We start from the raw sequence: 15,859 nt of genomic DNA on the forward strand, positions 1-15,859 counted from the left end.
TTTCTTTCTTTCTTTCTTTCTTTCTTTCTTTCTCTTCCTTCCTTCCTTCCTTCCTTCCTTCCTTCCTTCCTTCCTTTCTTTCTTTCTTTCTTTCTTTCTCTTTCTTCCTTCCTTCCTTCCTTCCTTCCTTCCTTCCTTCCTTCCTTCCTTCCTTTCTTTCTTTCTTTCTTTCTTTCTTTCTTTCTTTCTTTCTTTCTTTCTTTCTTTCTTTCTTTCTTTCTTTCTTTCTTTCCAGGAGAAATTGTTTTGTTTTGGTTTCTGATCAGCAACAACTGTTTGGTTTTTAAGATCTAAGTCTACATGTGTGCACAAAACCCCAGCCCAGTAGGAAAAGGAAGGAATTTAAAGTCCTGCTTGGTGTGTAAATTATTTAATGCACAAGGACCTCAAGTGTTCAACCAGAAAACCAAAGTTCAGCATTCAGAATTTGACCTCAAAATGGCATGAACAATCCAATAGGTAAGCACAGATTTCTTCTTTATAGCCATAATCTCAGGATATTATGAAGCTTTTAGCCTTAAGAAAATTTCAGTCAGGATTTGTATTTAACATCAAGTTTATCTTTCCCTTGATTTTAAATGTATAGTAGGGACGGGGTAAGCTGCATAATAACAGAGGTTCTGAATTCTAATATAAGGTTTGTCACCTTATCTCTTCTTCTCTGTCAATACATCGTTTGGCTAGTTCCCTATTGCATACTGTAACAGCTGTTTTTGGGGATCTTGAGCCAAAGCATACTGTTTAGAGTATCCATCCATCTCCATCTCTGGACTTCACTCAGGCCCTCCCCAAACTCTCTTTCAATTTCTCGGGCTATACACTCCAGTGAAGTGCAAACAAACAGATCATTTTCTTGATGGTGATAAGGCAGTAATAGACTTTACCTCATTGCCTAGTGCCCTTCAGATATGCTTTCTACAAAACTCCTCAGCAGAACAAATATAGTTACTGAATCTGGTTACTGGTACACAATGAAATAATAGCTAAATAACATAGTCACATGGTTATAATATAGTTAAATCATGCGGCAAGTTGCACACGATAAAAAATGTGGTTAGGCAGGGGAATGAAATTAAGGGTTAGAGGTAAAAGAGAGTGTATATCTTTAGATGTGATGTGAAATGAAAAGCAGACACCCTGGAAAGGACATAGAAAGATGTCACCAGATGATGCCTGAGGAAGTGACTCCTCTTGTTAAGTAAGGCAAGACTTGGTAAGGATGTTGAGAAGGGCATGTTCAACTGGCTATATATATTATCTTATGTATCCTTTCCTTTCCCCTTCCAGAGCAGGTGTCCTATTTTAGTCCTTATTACCTCTTTCCTGGTCTTTACAATTGTTAAATAGCTGATCTTCCAGTTCTCTTCTGATTTATCCCACAAAGCATTGCCGAATCAACTGTCTTTTAACACCACTCTGGTTATATCATTCTTCGGTCTCACGTCCTCCAGAGCTGCTTATTATTCGCTGAAGTAGAGTGGGTACCAATTTCTTAGCCTGGTATTCAAAGCTTTGACATATTCTTTCTTCTAGGCCTGCTATCCAAAGTGTGTACCAGCACGTCAGCATCCTCTGGGAACTTAGAGAGGCAGCATCTCAGGTCCTACCTCAGAGTTAGTAGGAATCTGCATTTTAAAAAGATTCTTAGGTGATTCACATGCACAGAACATTTGAGGAGCATTGCCCTACCTAGCCAAGACAAAATACCCACAAATATACTCCCTACTTTCCTATTTTGGGTTTTTGCATATGGAATTACCTCCATGTTTACTCCACCTTTGCCTGTCCTTTCACAGGATCCTTTTATGGTCATCTCAAATGTAACCTCTTCCATGCAACCTTTCCCAGTTATCCCATGGACTAGGCAGATCAGCTTTTAGAATGCTTGCCAAGCCTTTTCTTAATTAAACTGTCCTTGCTGAAGGGGAAGCTTTATTTGTACCCCCTCACTGGGTGCTTTTGGCCATAGAGAATTGGCCTATGGTTGGGTAATGAGCATAGATTCGTGCATCTAGTGGCTGGCCAATAAACCCAGAGTGTGGCCACATGAAATCTGAGTAGAGGCAACTAAGTTCCTTCTCTGCTTTTTAGAAATTCAAATAAGACAGTTAGCAGTGCTTGCTAAAACTAAACACCAGGAGATAGAGTCAAGGTCGTGAGCAGTCATGTGCAAACCATAGTTATGGGGAAATAAAAACTTTGAGTAAGCCAAGTCAGTAGAGATAGGAGGACAGACCAGACCAGCAGACATGGTAGAGATGCCCTCAGACAAAGAGACAGAATAATGAGTACCCAGGCCTGTCCAAGTTCTTGATGACTTTTCCATGCAAGGTCTTGGGTTTTTAAAATAACAGCTAACCCTCATGACTTGAGAAAACCTGCATAAATCTCTGTTCCTTGTAAATGAAATAGGCACTTTGAATCCCCCCAAATGGAGCTGTTGGCTCCATCCTTAGACTGCTCTTTAAGACTGTATATCTCACTCTTGTTGGCTGTTTCCCAGCCTTGCATTATAACACCCATGGTTCTTTATAAACATCAGCTATTAACAACTTGTGATAAAATTGTGTCCTTCTCATTTTTGAGCATCTAGCAAGATGCATGCTAATAGTAGTGGTAGGATTGCCTCAAACTGAATTCCATGGAAGCAAAAACATTACAGTGAAGAGATCAGGGAAGGAAGGTGATAGGATCTATTATTAATAAGGGCAACTGAACTAAAGAGTGGCCAGCGTTTACTTGAGGCCTTTGGTGCATTGTACCAACCAAGCCAAAGAGCCACGAGCCGATGTGTATTTTTAATACAAGCTGTTCAGTGTCATGGTAGCAAAATTAGTAATTCCCATCTCTTAGGAACCTGATCTCAGCTAACACTATTTTATCAGTAAAATAATTTCTTGTAGTGAGTTGAATGTAACAAACACATGTTTCCAGCTGGTCAGCAATCTTCCTTCTTAACCTTTCATCTACTCCAGGCTGTTCCTACGGATTACAGGACAAATGATATTTGGAGAATGATGGGTCCCAGCAGATTGAAGGAGGCAGCTTCATTGCTTATATTTAGACGGTTGTCTCCCACTGAGGGTCAGTGTGGGTCTGTTATGTTTGTGCATTATGGTATATGCAAGAGAGCGATGCACACAGAGAAATGGTTCTGTGTGTGAGTGTATGTGTGTGTGTGTGCACGCGCATGCGCACACGTGTTTCTGTTAGTGTGGAAGCTCAAGTTGAATTTGAAAAGCGTCATTATCATTGTTTGGAAGGAAGGCAGAGAGGGGGCCCTAATTTTACAGTAGATGGGGATTTCTTTTCCCTTTCTCAGCTCCCTCTAGGAGAACATCATGCTCCAAATCCGGAGGTTTCATCTGCTTTTAACCTGGAAGCTTCTTCTTTTATGGCTTTGTGACTCACAGGGCCCGGGTGGTGGTTGCTTTTTCTGTGTATAGAACTATAATCCTTCTCAATTATCAAAGACATAAATTACTATTATTTCCTTACCAGATCGAACATCTCCCTTAAATATGTGAAAGAAAAATTGTTGGTTGTCTGGTGAATTTTCCTCTCGGAAAAACTGCCTATTCTTAATCTACAAGTTCAATGAAAGTTCAAAAGTTTATCAGTGCAAACTCTATATTCTAATAATTCATCACCCAGCTTCTACATCCACATTAAAAGACTCTAGGCTGAGGTGTTTTGTCTTCTCTCCCATGTAAAAGTAATCAAACAGCACATTTCCCGGGCATATCGTGAATACCTATTGATCATAATCAGAGCACAGATGGTTTGAGAGAGCTTGGCTGGCATACAGGCCCTCGTGTCAATCACAGGGACAAATTGATTTTGACTACCCAGCCACAATTCTCCTACCCTAGCAGAATTCCATTCAGGGCTTCTGCTTGGAGAATTTTGAGCAGACAGCATTTCTGAAGGAGTGTCATAGTCCAACGTTATTGTAGAGGTAAACTTGATTACTGAGACAATGGTTATTTTAATGTACTTCATACTTACGTTTACCACAGGAAGGTCAATACCTTTCTCCAGTGTTGAAAGAGCTCTTATCAACTTAAACTTTATCCTGGATTTTGTCTGCTAATTAGGGAAAAGGAGTATCCTGATTTGCATTTTTTCTATGACAGTATGAAGTACCATTAGTACTTTTCTGCAACTGGGATTTGTTTTCCTACTCACTTTTTTAATTAATAATTTCTATTGACAAAATTAAAGAGCCAATGCTTATACTATCAATCTTTCCCTTATGGTGTAGGTATGTGTACTGGAGAATAATCTGGGAGGAGAGGGCTGATACTCCCAATACTATTATAAGCATTAACATCCTCTATGAGAGCCAGGGAAGAAAGGCCCTTCTTCGATACTATCCATTACTGTCCATTACTTTGCTGCTTCATACATCAAGGCTGCCAGGGCAAGTTCAATAGGAAATGGGTCTGCCTCCGTCAGGGAAGGGTTTGGGATATGCATGAATGGCTTGGGGACCAAGCTCTTCTGTCCTTATCCCAGTTCTCAGCTCTGGGCTGGCCTCTTTTCCACATGATCCTCCTTACTTGTTGCTTAGCCTTCTTACACTTTTTCTCTTGACTGGCTCCCCACCTGTGCCCTTACTGATCGTAGGGGCAGACTTCATAGGTGACTGTGCTTTTATGTTACTTTCTTATTAAACATCTGAACTGTTCTCCAGCCATACTTGATTGAACGAAGAGTAGCTATTTAACTCAAAGGGAGCCAATCCATAGACTAGTCTAAACTAACCAGAGACCCCTCCAAATTCAATTTCATAGATTAAACAGTCTGTAATCAGATAATGTTGGTTGGTTGGAATCAAAGGCCATGCAGGCCTGGAGCAGCCATTTTTGGTTTTGTGTTCTCTGTTGAGTCAGCAGAGAAAGCTCGACTGTGAAGACAAGCAAGAGATCAAAGCTGGCACAGAGATGAGAGACCTCAGACCACCACCAGGGACAGATAGGGTAATCCGGGCTCTCAGGTTTGTAGTGACCGACCTAGAAAATTTCTTGTGGCCCACCATCCCTATCTCTTGTCCTGGGATGCTCTTATGCTTGCCTGAGGTGCTGAATAGTCCTTAAAGTGGCTTGAATGAGTTTCTGTTCTTCACAACCAAATATGCCCTGACCAGAAAGTATCCTGTTGGAGAGATTCAAGTGGGGAATTTCAATTTCCTTTGCTCATCTAGTCCCAATGCCTGGGAACTCTAGAAAATCATGGTGCCCTCTTTTGTTTAGATGCATGTCATTCCACAAGAGAGGATATGCCAGGACGAAAAGGTGATATTATTTGAATGTTCAAATCTCTTACCTACAAAGCCCTCTATACTCATTCTCTGCCTCTTGCTCTGACAATTGCTTCTGCTCTCTGGCATTGACCATTTACTTAAATCGTTCTGCTTTATTTATTACTTTCTGTGGTAAAGTTGGCTACAGATTTGTTGTAATTCTTCCCGTTGAAAGATGAAGTCTAGGGGCTCCTGGGTGGCTCAGTTGGTTGAGTGTCTGACTTGGGCTCAGGTCATGATCTTGCATTTGACGAGTTCGAGCCCCGCGTCGGGCTCTGTGCTGACAGCTCAGAGCTTGGAGCCTGCTTCCGATTCTGTGTCTCCTTCTCTCTCTGCCTCTCCCCTACTCATGCCCTGTCTTTCTTTGTCTCAAAAATAATAAAGATAAACATTAAAAAAAGAATAGAAAGATGAAGTCCAATCCCATTCCCTTCAATATGAACTGCTTTTGTGACCTGCTTGATCAATAGAATGTGGTAGAAGTGATGTCTGGATGTTCCAAGGTTAGGTCATAAGAAACCTTGGAACTTCTGGCTGTGCCCCTGGGAACACTCTCTTGGAACCCTGAGCTGCTGTTGTAAGAAATCCTATTACCCTAAGGATTGTCATGCTGTGAGGAGCCCAAGTTGAGGTGAGGGAGATGGTAGGGAGAGAGGCAGGCCAAGGACTCCAAGTGCCAAACCTATGAGTGCAGAAACCATTTTGAAGATGGACCATCTAGCCCCAGTGGACACCATGTAGATCAGAGATAAACCAGGCAGCAGAGCTCTTCATGAATTATTGAGACACAACTATTATAAGCAAAATAGAAGGTTTGTTTTAGACTACTAAATTTTGGGATAGTTTGTTGCACAGCAACGGATAACCAGAATATTCTAAGTCATCTCAGGGCTACTTCAGCCTCCTTGTCTTTCCTTGCATGATTCCCTAGGCCAAGGACACCTTCTTCCATCCCCTCCACCTCTGTTTTAGATATCAGGACAAGTATCTCCCTCTCTGAGGGAGTATATTTAGCCAAGGCCCCCCCACCTTGGAACCTTTTGCTTATGCAGTCCTGTGTGCCTCTTTGGTACGATTTTGCTGTCATGTCCTAACTTCCCAAGGGCAAAGTCTATTCCTTTTTTTATTTCTTCTTTTTTTCTTGTCCTGCCCCTTAATAGAGTCCTGGGCAGCAGGGATTCAGCATATGTTGAGGCTCCTAAATGTTCTCATCTTGAGACGCAGTAGCCCTACTCACCTTAAACCAAATTTATATTGGTACTAATCAAAGTTTGTCTTCAATTACACATTTCTGATTAGGCATTTCAATTTAGAGGTGCTTCCTATTTTTTATTCTCAAATTATGTGTAGAATGCAACTTTTGGGGTGGTTGGGAGAAAACTGCAAGGAACACAGAAGGAAGTCCCATGTAGCATAAATAATGAACAGAATCAAGTGACACCCTCTGAGTTTGTCTGCTTGTCAACAATGCCTGGATCATTTATGGGAGGTCAGGGTCAAATTCTGTTTATAGTTGTGTTCTAGCCAGGGTGAGTGAGTGGTTTTTAACCACATCACCTCTTTCTAAAACCCGTTTTGTTTGGACTTCTCCCAGCCCACCTCAATGAACTTTCACATGTTCCCAGGGCATTTTTTTTTTTTTTCATTTCCATGTACCTTTTGGTTTCCCCTTCACATGCAACATTCTTTTCTGCAGTGTTCAGAAAACTCATTAGCGTCCAACCTCCTCAATTAGGCAGAGTAAACACTTATGACTCCGAACTGGCCCCCTACTGCAGGAGAGATGGATAGAATTCAAGCAAAATGTTGGCCTAGTACCCAAGGATTTGACCACGACGTTTACTTCTCTTCAATCAAATTCAGGTCACATCTTCCTGTAGTTTTCTATATAAGTAATTAAGCTCTTATCTCCAATTTTCAAAGGATCACTGTTTCCTTTGCTACATGTATCCATTTCCTCTTTAATTCATGGTGTGTACTTATCTATTATTGTATGCATACCATTCATTTGTGGCATTATCTGCTGTTAGATTTTCCCATTTTTCTTAATCTGACAATCACAGAATCAGCAACACGATAGCAGGCGAACCAAATTGAGAGGCAGAGATCTTTTTTAATGCTGCGAAAGAAAAAGAAAGGGCACATTTTAAATGTTCTGCTTCTTAAAGAATTCTATTTAAAAAAAAAACTGTGAAGTTATTGCACTTCTCCCTGGGAATCGCGACTGTATAAATTCTAACTTTTCCCAGTGTTCAGGCACATGGGATCCAGGGAAACATTAGCCACGTTCTATTCATGTTCATAGGTCGTGACTAAGATAAATAGATTTTCAAGAAACACTGATGTGGGTGTACTTCAAGTGGGAGGAATTTCATGTTCCAGTCTCCCTGCTGAACACCTAGAATATTAGAGACTTGGGAAGTTTGTGCTTGACTCCTTTTCAGAGAGAACGTGACTGAGGTCACAGCGTGATAAATCTCTGACACGACAGTGCGAGGGAACAGGCATCGGAACAGAGGGGAGCAAAACAAGCCGAAGTGAAAAGTTCAAATGCATGATGGTATTCTTACAAGCGAGGCAGCTGAGGGTTATTAAAGAGCAGCTTTCATAGAGGAGGTGGCTGATCATCCTCGTTTCAGACAGGAACGCTCTTGTGCTTTCTCTTCTCTCTGTTGTCAGTCATAATCCTGCACGTACGCGTGCACTCACACACACGCGCGCGCACACTGCGTATTTATACTCAATGTTCAATCTGTTGAAAAGTATTTACTCTTCTTCATCGGAATGCTGAATTGTGACATGTATCTTCAGTTCCTTAGCAACAAACTGTCATGTCACCCTTGTGAAATCCTGGTCAGCTGAGAGGGAGGGGAACGCTGAATTGTGATGGAGAAAATCCTTATTTTAATCACAAATGTGTATAAGAACTGGAAAGACAATATGAAAAGGCAGGTCAAGGAAGCTGCGTTTGAACAAGTGTTTTTGATTAAGGTTTGTGTCGGCCCAGAAGTCCCCTTTAAGTTCCTTTTTATTGAATAATTTCCCTTTGATCCTTGAGTAACTAAAAGAAAACCCAGTGCTTGACATTAACGTGGGACCAGAACCCTGTTGTAGGATTCCTTTGCCTGACTGCTGTCAGGGGCTCCACCGGACGGGAGCCTCAGCCAGCAGGGTGTGAGCACACTCCTTTCTACGGCGGGCACTCCCCATCCCATCTCCCCCTCGCAGCTTTTCCTTTCCCAGCTCCCCTGGGGGGCGGGGTGTGCAGGACACTGGGCTGCAGCCATCATTCTGTGTGTGCCTATTTCTTTGCTTGTCTTTGACTTCAAAGAGGCTTGACAGTAGGCACTGATGACGATGTAAGAAGCTGTTGATTAGCTCAGGAAATGGACCCTGGCAAAAGGGCAGAGGGACCAGACATTGGGAATGTTGATAAATCAATCTCATCTTCTTTCTTGTTCCATCTGTTAGGAGTTATGTAAAAATAATTTCTAGAGGCAAACAAATCATTGAACGACACTAAAATTGGAGCAAATGGGAGCAAAATTAGAAGGAAACACTGCAGAATTCTTGAGAGAAAGAGGGAGAGAGAGAGAGAGAGAGAGAGAGAGAGAGAGAGAGAGAGAGAGACCCAAGAAAGCAAAGATTATTTAAACAACTCTGAGCAGGTTTTAAAAAACCGTATCTCTGCAATTTACCCGAATTCCCAGTTTCCATATTTAAATGTCTGATCAGTCATTCAGTTCCAATACAGACATGACGTTTGAAGGCCACTTTGTGATGGTTTTACCCTGGTTCAGATTATTTGCAATCCGGAGGGAAAATGTGCATTCTGTGCGAAAGCAAATAGAAAACATATCTGAGCACAAATCAAAAGAATGATTACCACACTCTACACTCTGTACCCATTACTGGGTCCCCAAGGCTCTCGTTCTGTTTGTCTTGGCGCTTTTTCTTTAGCTGCCTTTGGTTGGACAGGGTGGGAACAACAGCCACCAGCACCACCCACAAAACCCTGAGCAGAGAATGAGGGCAGCGGAAATGGACAGCCTGGAAAGATGTGACATCTTTCAGGGGCTTGTGCTCCACACTTCGCTGTTGGGGGAGCCGCCTGGGGAGAACTCCCAGGGCTCCCATGGAGGTCTTTGCTGACTATGTGTCAGGAAGCGCCTGACCATTGGCAGAAAGGGCAGCCCTGCTCTCATTTTGATCTCTAGCGAGCTCTTTCTCAGTGGATAATGAAAAATGACATTTGCACAAAGTGGAGAGAAAGAGCATTGTTTCTATAACACATTACGCTTTGTACTGCTCAGGAGACAACATTTCATATCCTATAAAAAGAATTATCTATATAACTTACTGTGTGTGGCAGAAAAGTTGCAGTGTGTCTTTAAAAGAGCTGTCTTCGCACGACAAGAAACACTTTGTCTCTCCCACTCCCCTGGCCCCTGCAGAATAGCCTGTGTTTATAAGCAAATCCACTCAACCCCTTAATGATGACCTAGAGTAAACATCTGACATACACTAGCTTTCAAGCTCTCCTGTGTTTAGGCATGAATTGTTCATTTCTATGCCTTTTGTATTCAGTCTGAAGGAAAGACAAATGATACAAGGGATGATTTACATTATCAATGGAGGCAGAGGTTATGCCTGTGTTTATCTGATCCTCTGTTATCGTATAACAACCGGTGGGATAACCAGCCTGGTACACAATGACCGTTTAGCTTCAGCCACCCACCCACCTACCTCATTTCCAGGTTGACTTTAATTTTACAATATATTAAAAGGACGGGCCCTGGAATTGCTAGACTCCTTTGGTTCAGGCGGGCCTGTAGGAAAAGGATGGGGCTCTCATTTAGTGTCAAGCTTCCTCTCCATCAAGCCTGCCAGGGTATTGCAACTGGGACGTTTCTCTGTAATTACCCTAGGAAGATTGGTACTCAACTTTGTAAGGATGCCATGGGTGCCCTTCTCAGCAGAGCACTAGAGATTTGAAACAAATCACCTGAACAGGGGAAAGGACTACAAGGAGTGTGCATGAGCCTGAGGAAAAGGTAAGCTCATTTTTCTTCTGAATAAGTTTATAAGAACAGTTAAGTCATCTTATGAACCATCAGTCTGACCAGGAAGAGAACTTCATGAAATCAACCATAGGCAACCAGGACAACCTGAATGTGATGTTTGAATATGATGCCCCAAGACTTAGAAGTCACTGAGGATCCCCTGTGGAATGAACTACTAATTCTCATGTAGTAGGAATTCATCTCTGAAAGAAGAAATGCTTCTTGGCTGCCCAGGGTGCGTCTGGTCCTGGATGTGTCAGTCATCCAAGTTGCCTTAACCTCCACTGCAGACAATCCCTGTGGAACCCAGAGAGACAGATGGTGGTCAAGGCAGTAATGCTACAAGAGAAGCCAGTGGAGTTGGAGCAGGGATGGGGGTAGAAGATATGATGGCCCCGTATATGAGGTCCCGAATTCTCTCTGAATGAGCTCAAAGAATGTGGGAAAAGTTTCAGTCTGGATCAGATGGAAGAAACACACTGTACCTGCTCGTTCTGACCAACCACAACTGTAACCTGCACAGAATAGATGAAGACTCTGAAAACTAAAGAGTAGCAAGTAGATTGGGGAAGAAGACCAGAAATTGGAGTACCATGGAAATCGTGGTGAGTTTACCATTTTTTCCCTCTGATTGCCCCCATCCTGAAGTCAATGCAGCCGGAAAACCACAAGTGGCCCCCAGGGAACTGGCTGGGGAGAGCTCCAGGACAGCTCAAGGACTGGGGAAAGGGAGTCCTAATTCTCAGAGTGCAAAAAACCATCATTTCTTTTTTCTTTTCTCTGTTCCTCACACCCCAGTCCCCAAGCAATCCCTTAATGGCAGCAATGGGAACAAAGGAAGCAATAAAGAGCAGAAATCAATGAAACTGAAAACAGAAAAACAATGGAGAAAATTGTAAAAAGCCAAAAGTTGGTTCTTTGCAAATATCATTAAATTTGATAGGCTTCTAGCAAGATCAAAGAGAGAGAGAGAGAGAGAGAGAGAGAGAGAGAGAGAGAGAGAGAGAGAGGAGAGGAGAGGAGAGGAGAGGGAGAGAGAAGACATGAATTGTCAGTACGAAGAATGAAGGAAGATATTGTATAAATCCTACAGACAATAAAAAAAGATCATGAGGGAATACTACAAACAACTCTATGCACATAAATTCAACAACTTTGAAGAACTGTGTCATTTTCCTTGAAAAGCCCAAACCACCAAAACTCACCAAGATAAAATAGATAACCTGAATAGTTCTAGAGCTATTAAAGACACAGGATTTTGTGGTTTAAAATCTTCTGAAGAAGAAATCTCCAGGCTCACTGGTTATTTCTCTCAAACATTTAAAGAAATTAGACCAGTTCTATACAGTCTCTTCCAGAAAATGAAAGAGGATAGAATCCTTTCCAACTTAACTTAGGAGGCCAACATTAACCTGATACCAAACAGATCCTATCATTTCATTGATTTCTGTTCTCATTTTTATTACTCTCTTTTTTCTGCTTGCTTTAGGTGTATTTTGGTTCCCTTTTTCTGTTTCTTTAAGATGGAAGTTCAGATTATTGATTTGAATACGTTCTTCTTTTGTAGCATTATTCTAGGCATTTAATAATGCCACAGATTTCTCTCTAAACACTGCTTTAATCCGTATCTCACAAAGATGATACAAAAAAATAAGGCTGCAGATCAATGTCCCTCATGAAGAGACACAAAAACTCTTAGCAAGTCCAATCCAACAATATATATTGTAAAAGAATATTTTACCACGATCAAGCGCAATTCACCATACTAACAGTCTAAAGTTAAACACACTCTTACCACCATCCAGCAATCCCTGGGTATTTACCCTAGAGAGATGTAAATTATGTTCCTGCAAAAACCTATTCGTGAATGTTTGTAGCATCATTCTTCGTACGTGGAAATAATCCAGATGTCCTTCAACAGGTGAATGGATAAACACACTGGGGTGTGTCTATACAATGAAATACTTAGCAATAAAAAGCAACAACTTGGATGAACCTCAAAGGCATTTGAAAGGCATTCTGAGTGGAAGAATCAATTCTGAAAAGATTATATACTATATGATTCAATTTATGTGACAGTTTCAAAGAGACAAAACTATAGTAATGGAGAATAGAACTAATGGGTACGACGAGGGAATTTTGGGGGGCAAAAGAATTGTTCAGAGTTCTTATGGTAGTGTTTGTTATATGTATCTATACAAGGGCTAAATTCCATAGGTTTATACACACACACATGCATGCGCGCGCGCGCGCACACACACACACACACACACACACACACACACACACACACACAGAGTCATTTTTGCACACAGTAAAAACGTAGGGCGCAAAACTCTGAGGCGGTCCACCACAGATATTTCCCAACCCCATCTCTTTAGGGTGCCCAAGGCCGCCTCTTCCTTTCCTTGCTCCCTGTTCCCAGTCTCATGGTGCCTGTCTGTCTTCCTCCGTATCTCTGCTGTCCTTAGGCTGTGGCCCCTCACCCAAGCCTACCCCTGCCTCAGGCTATAGCTTCTATCTATGCTCTTCTTCTTCAAGGGCAAAATCCATTGGGTTTTGATTCACTTCATTCAACAAACCAAGAGAAAACAAAAGCAAGAGCTGTCTTGATTTCTTTTGTCCCCCCACCCCTGTGTCTAAGGCATTAGTGAGTGCTGCTTTTGAACTCAATCCAGAACCTAATCACAGCCATTGCTCTCCTAGGCCGAAACTACTGCAGCCACCTCTCATCCCACATCCTCACTTCTGCCTTGTCCTTGCTATCATCTGTTCTCAACACAGCAGTCAGAGGAATCTTACTAAAACAAATATCATGCCATTTCTCTATTTGAAATCGTCAAAAGTCTTTCCCGTGCATTTAGAATAGAAGGCCTTACTCTGGCCTCCAAGGGCCTCTGGAACTGGCCCTTGCCTGCTTCCCCAGCCTAATCTCCCTCCATCCTTCCTCCCACACCAAGCCCCAGCCATGGTGACCCTCTTGCTCTTTCCAGAGGTATCAAGCTTATTCCCACTTCGGTGCTATTTTCTCTGCCTGGAACTGGTTTCTCCCAGCAATCTGTATGGTTGCTGCTTCACATAGTTCAAGATTCAGTCCGAAAGTCACTTCCTCAGAGAGAACTTCTCTGACAAATTGTTTTAAATAGCTTCTCCAGCCTTCCAGTCTCTATCTCCTTAACCTGGTTTGTTTTTTCTCAGCACTTAACCACTCTGTGCAAGGCTTTATTATAGATGCAGACTTTCCACTGCAATACTGAATCCAAACTCCTTCCTGTGGCCTGGAAGACTCTGTGACCTGGTTCCTGCCTCCCTGTCTGACACCAGAACCCTCTACTCCCTAGGGACAATCTCCCCTTGCTGCCCCACTCACTGCTTGCTCGCCTCTGGTTAACACTGACTTCCCTATGTTCCTTGAACATGCTAAGCATAATTCTACCTCAGGATCTTTGCCCTTGCCATACCATCTCCCTGGAGTGCTATTTCCTCATATAACTTCCTAGTGTGCTGCCTGCTGAAATGTGACTTAATGAGAAGCCTTCTTTGGCCATTGTATATAAAGTGTCAACCCCCTCATCATTTGGTATCTCCCTTATCTTATTTATTTTTCATAGCAATTATAACTACCTGGTTTGTGTATGTATATGCATTTCTTTTTGTATTAACTGTCTCTTATCACGAGACTGATTAAAGAGGGACTTTGTCTTGTTTATTGTTGTATTTGGGAATCTCGACTTTGTACCAATGCCAGTTTGAGGACGTTGGGTTCGGGGAAGCAGTGGGAATATCAGGAGCCCCAGGATGGCTCCTGGCAGCTTGGCTGTTGTTTCTTGTCTGTCTCTCTCCCCTGGGTGTAAGCTCTATATGGACATTGGCCAGGGGGCACTTCCCAGTGCATTTGAGGTGCCTGGGAATAGCTGTAGAATGAATAATGGTAGAGGCCTTTGGTTACGTAAAAAGGATTTTCCATTTTCTCAGAGGAGAAACCCATATTCTAAGACTCAAATGCAGAGTAATGGTATAAATTGAGGGTAGAAGAGTAACTACTTTAGAGGCTCTTTCTGACATCTTTGCATTTGCCCTTGACTGATAAACACATTTTGATGGGCTTCTGTTGTTCTTGTGATAATGATAATATGTCTTAACATGGCTCCTACCCTTTCCTCAGCCACACTCCCTCCTGAGCTCCCTCCCACTTGTCCTTAGCCACACAGCAATATTTTCAGTTCCTCTTCTATATATATTCCTTCCCTCCCCAGGACCTTTGCCCATGCTTCTTCCCCTTGTCTGAACCACTCTTTGAGTTCTCCACCTTTCCCACAACTGCCTCCTCCACACCCTTCCACCCATCTTAACTCCAGCCTCACCTTCCCTCACACCCACACCAAGTCTGGCCCCAGGATGTGCTTTCCTGCATACCACTGATCACAGTTGTGACCTGTGTGTATGATTATATAGTGAGGACTCCCATGAAGGCAGAACAGTGGCTGCTTTTGCCCCACCACAGTATCTCTGGGAACCTGGCATGGAATTGACTTTTAATAAAGATTTTTTGGGATGCCTGGGTGGCTCAGTCGGTTGAGCATCAGACTTTGGCTCAGGTCACCATCTCACAGTTCATGAGCCCGAGCCCCACGTCGGACTCTGGGCTGACAGCCTGGAACCTGGAGCCTGCTTTGGATTCTGTGTTTTCCCCTCTCTCTGCCCTTCTCTCTGTCTCAAAAATAAAGAAACGTTAAAAAGAACATTAAAAATTATTGAGTGAAAACAATTAATTAATGAAACAAAAGCTACTAACTTTTCTGCAGAGGTCCAACTTCAGGACAAGGAAGTGAAGGCACTTGTTAAAAGGCATAGTAACCCATTAAGCTCTTGTCAGAATAAGAAAGATGCCATTGTGTACAGGGGATGGGAGGTAGGACAGGTGAGTTTCTAGGGGTAGAGAGAGGAGAGATGAACTTCGGAACTACTAAGAACTGACCCTCCGACCTGAACAGGTTTCCTCGTCATTTGACAGTATGACAGGACCAAACTTTCAATCCAATAATATGGTTGGTTCTCATATATTTTTTTTATAACATTATGTAGAATTCTCTTTTTGCCTTTCTACTGAAACTCAAAGGATAGGAATAAGAACATATCAATGAAATCAGTTCAACACAAGGTGACCTTCAAGCAGGCAGCTGTGTCCCACTGTGTGCTACCTGGCCTTGTGTATGGAGTGGGGGAGAAGACTTTCCAGATGCCAAGGCACCTCTCCTTGTCAGGGATGGTATGGAGTTGACTCAACCCTCAGGTAGGGGATGAGGGGTCCTCTTTTGGTGACCTTTAATGGGCCTTTCCACCTGGAAATGCTCAGAACCTATGCCCATGCTCTCTGTTCAGTCTTGTCCCTATCTGACCTTTGCAGGAAAGACTAAATCAGTGTTTGCCAATCCTGCAGTTCATTGGACTCGCTTGAGGAAGTTTAAACGTTCTGAGGTCTAGGTCCTGC

At 42.5% G+C, this 15,859-nt stretch overlaps 1 protein-coding gene and 1 long non-coding RNA gene across 5 annotated transcripts in view; one reads left to right on the forward strand and one right to left on the reverse strand.

Annotated features, from left to right (window-relative positions):
* The window catches only part of LOC109501517, a 94,975-nt gene that overhangs the window by 53,632 nt on the left and 25,484 nt on the right, over positions 1 to 15,859 (forward strand). Inside the window, exons 1-3 of one of the 4 annotated variants that reach the window (XR_006600442.1) lie at positions 5,593 to 6,117; positions 7,002 to 8,296; positions 10,238 to 10,359. The exons of 1 other annotated variant lie outside the window; for it this stretch is intronic. The gene's annotated coding sequence lies outside the window, so the exon portion shown is untranslated. Of the gene's footprint in view, positions 1 to 5,592; positions 6,118 to 7,001; positions 8,297 to 10,233; positions 10,360 to 15,859 lie in introns of those variants that run through there. 2 more of the 4 variants (XR_002159640.3, XR_006600443.1) reach the window with 2 other exon arrangements.
* Positions 355 to 8,014, reverse strand: LOC109501515. Its single transcript, XR_002159635.3, has 3 exons — positions 7,876 to 8,014; positions 7,307 to 7,424; positions 355 to 1,625 (listed from the first exon to the last, which is right to left on the reverse strand). It is a non-coding gene; the product is annotated as an uncharacterized LOC109501515 (long non-coding RNA).

The sequence above is a fragment of the Felis catus genome, chromosome A1, assembly GCF_018350175.1.
Source record: "Felis catus isolate Fca126 chromosome A1, F.catus_Fca126_mat1.0, whole genome shotgun sequence".
Taxonomy (NCBI): Eukaryota; Metazoa; Chordata; class Mammalia; order Carnivora; family Felidae; genus Felis; species Felis catus.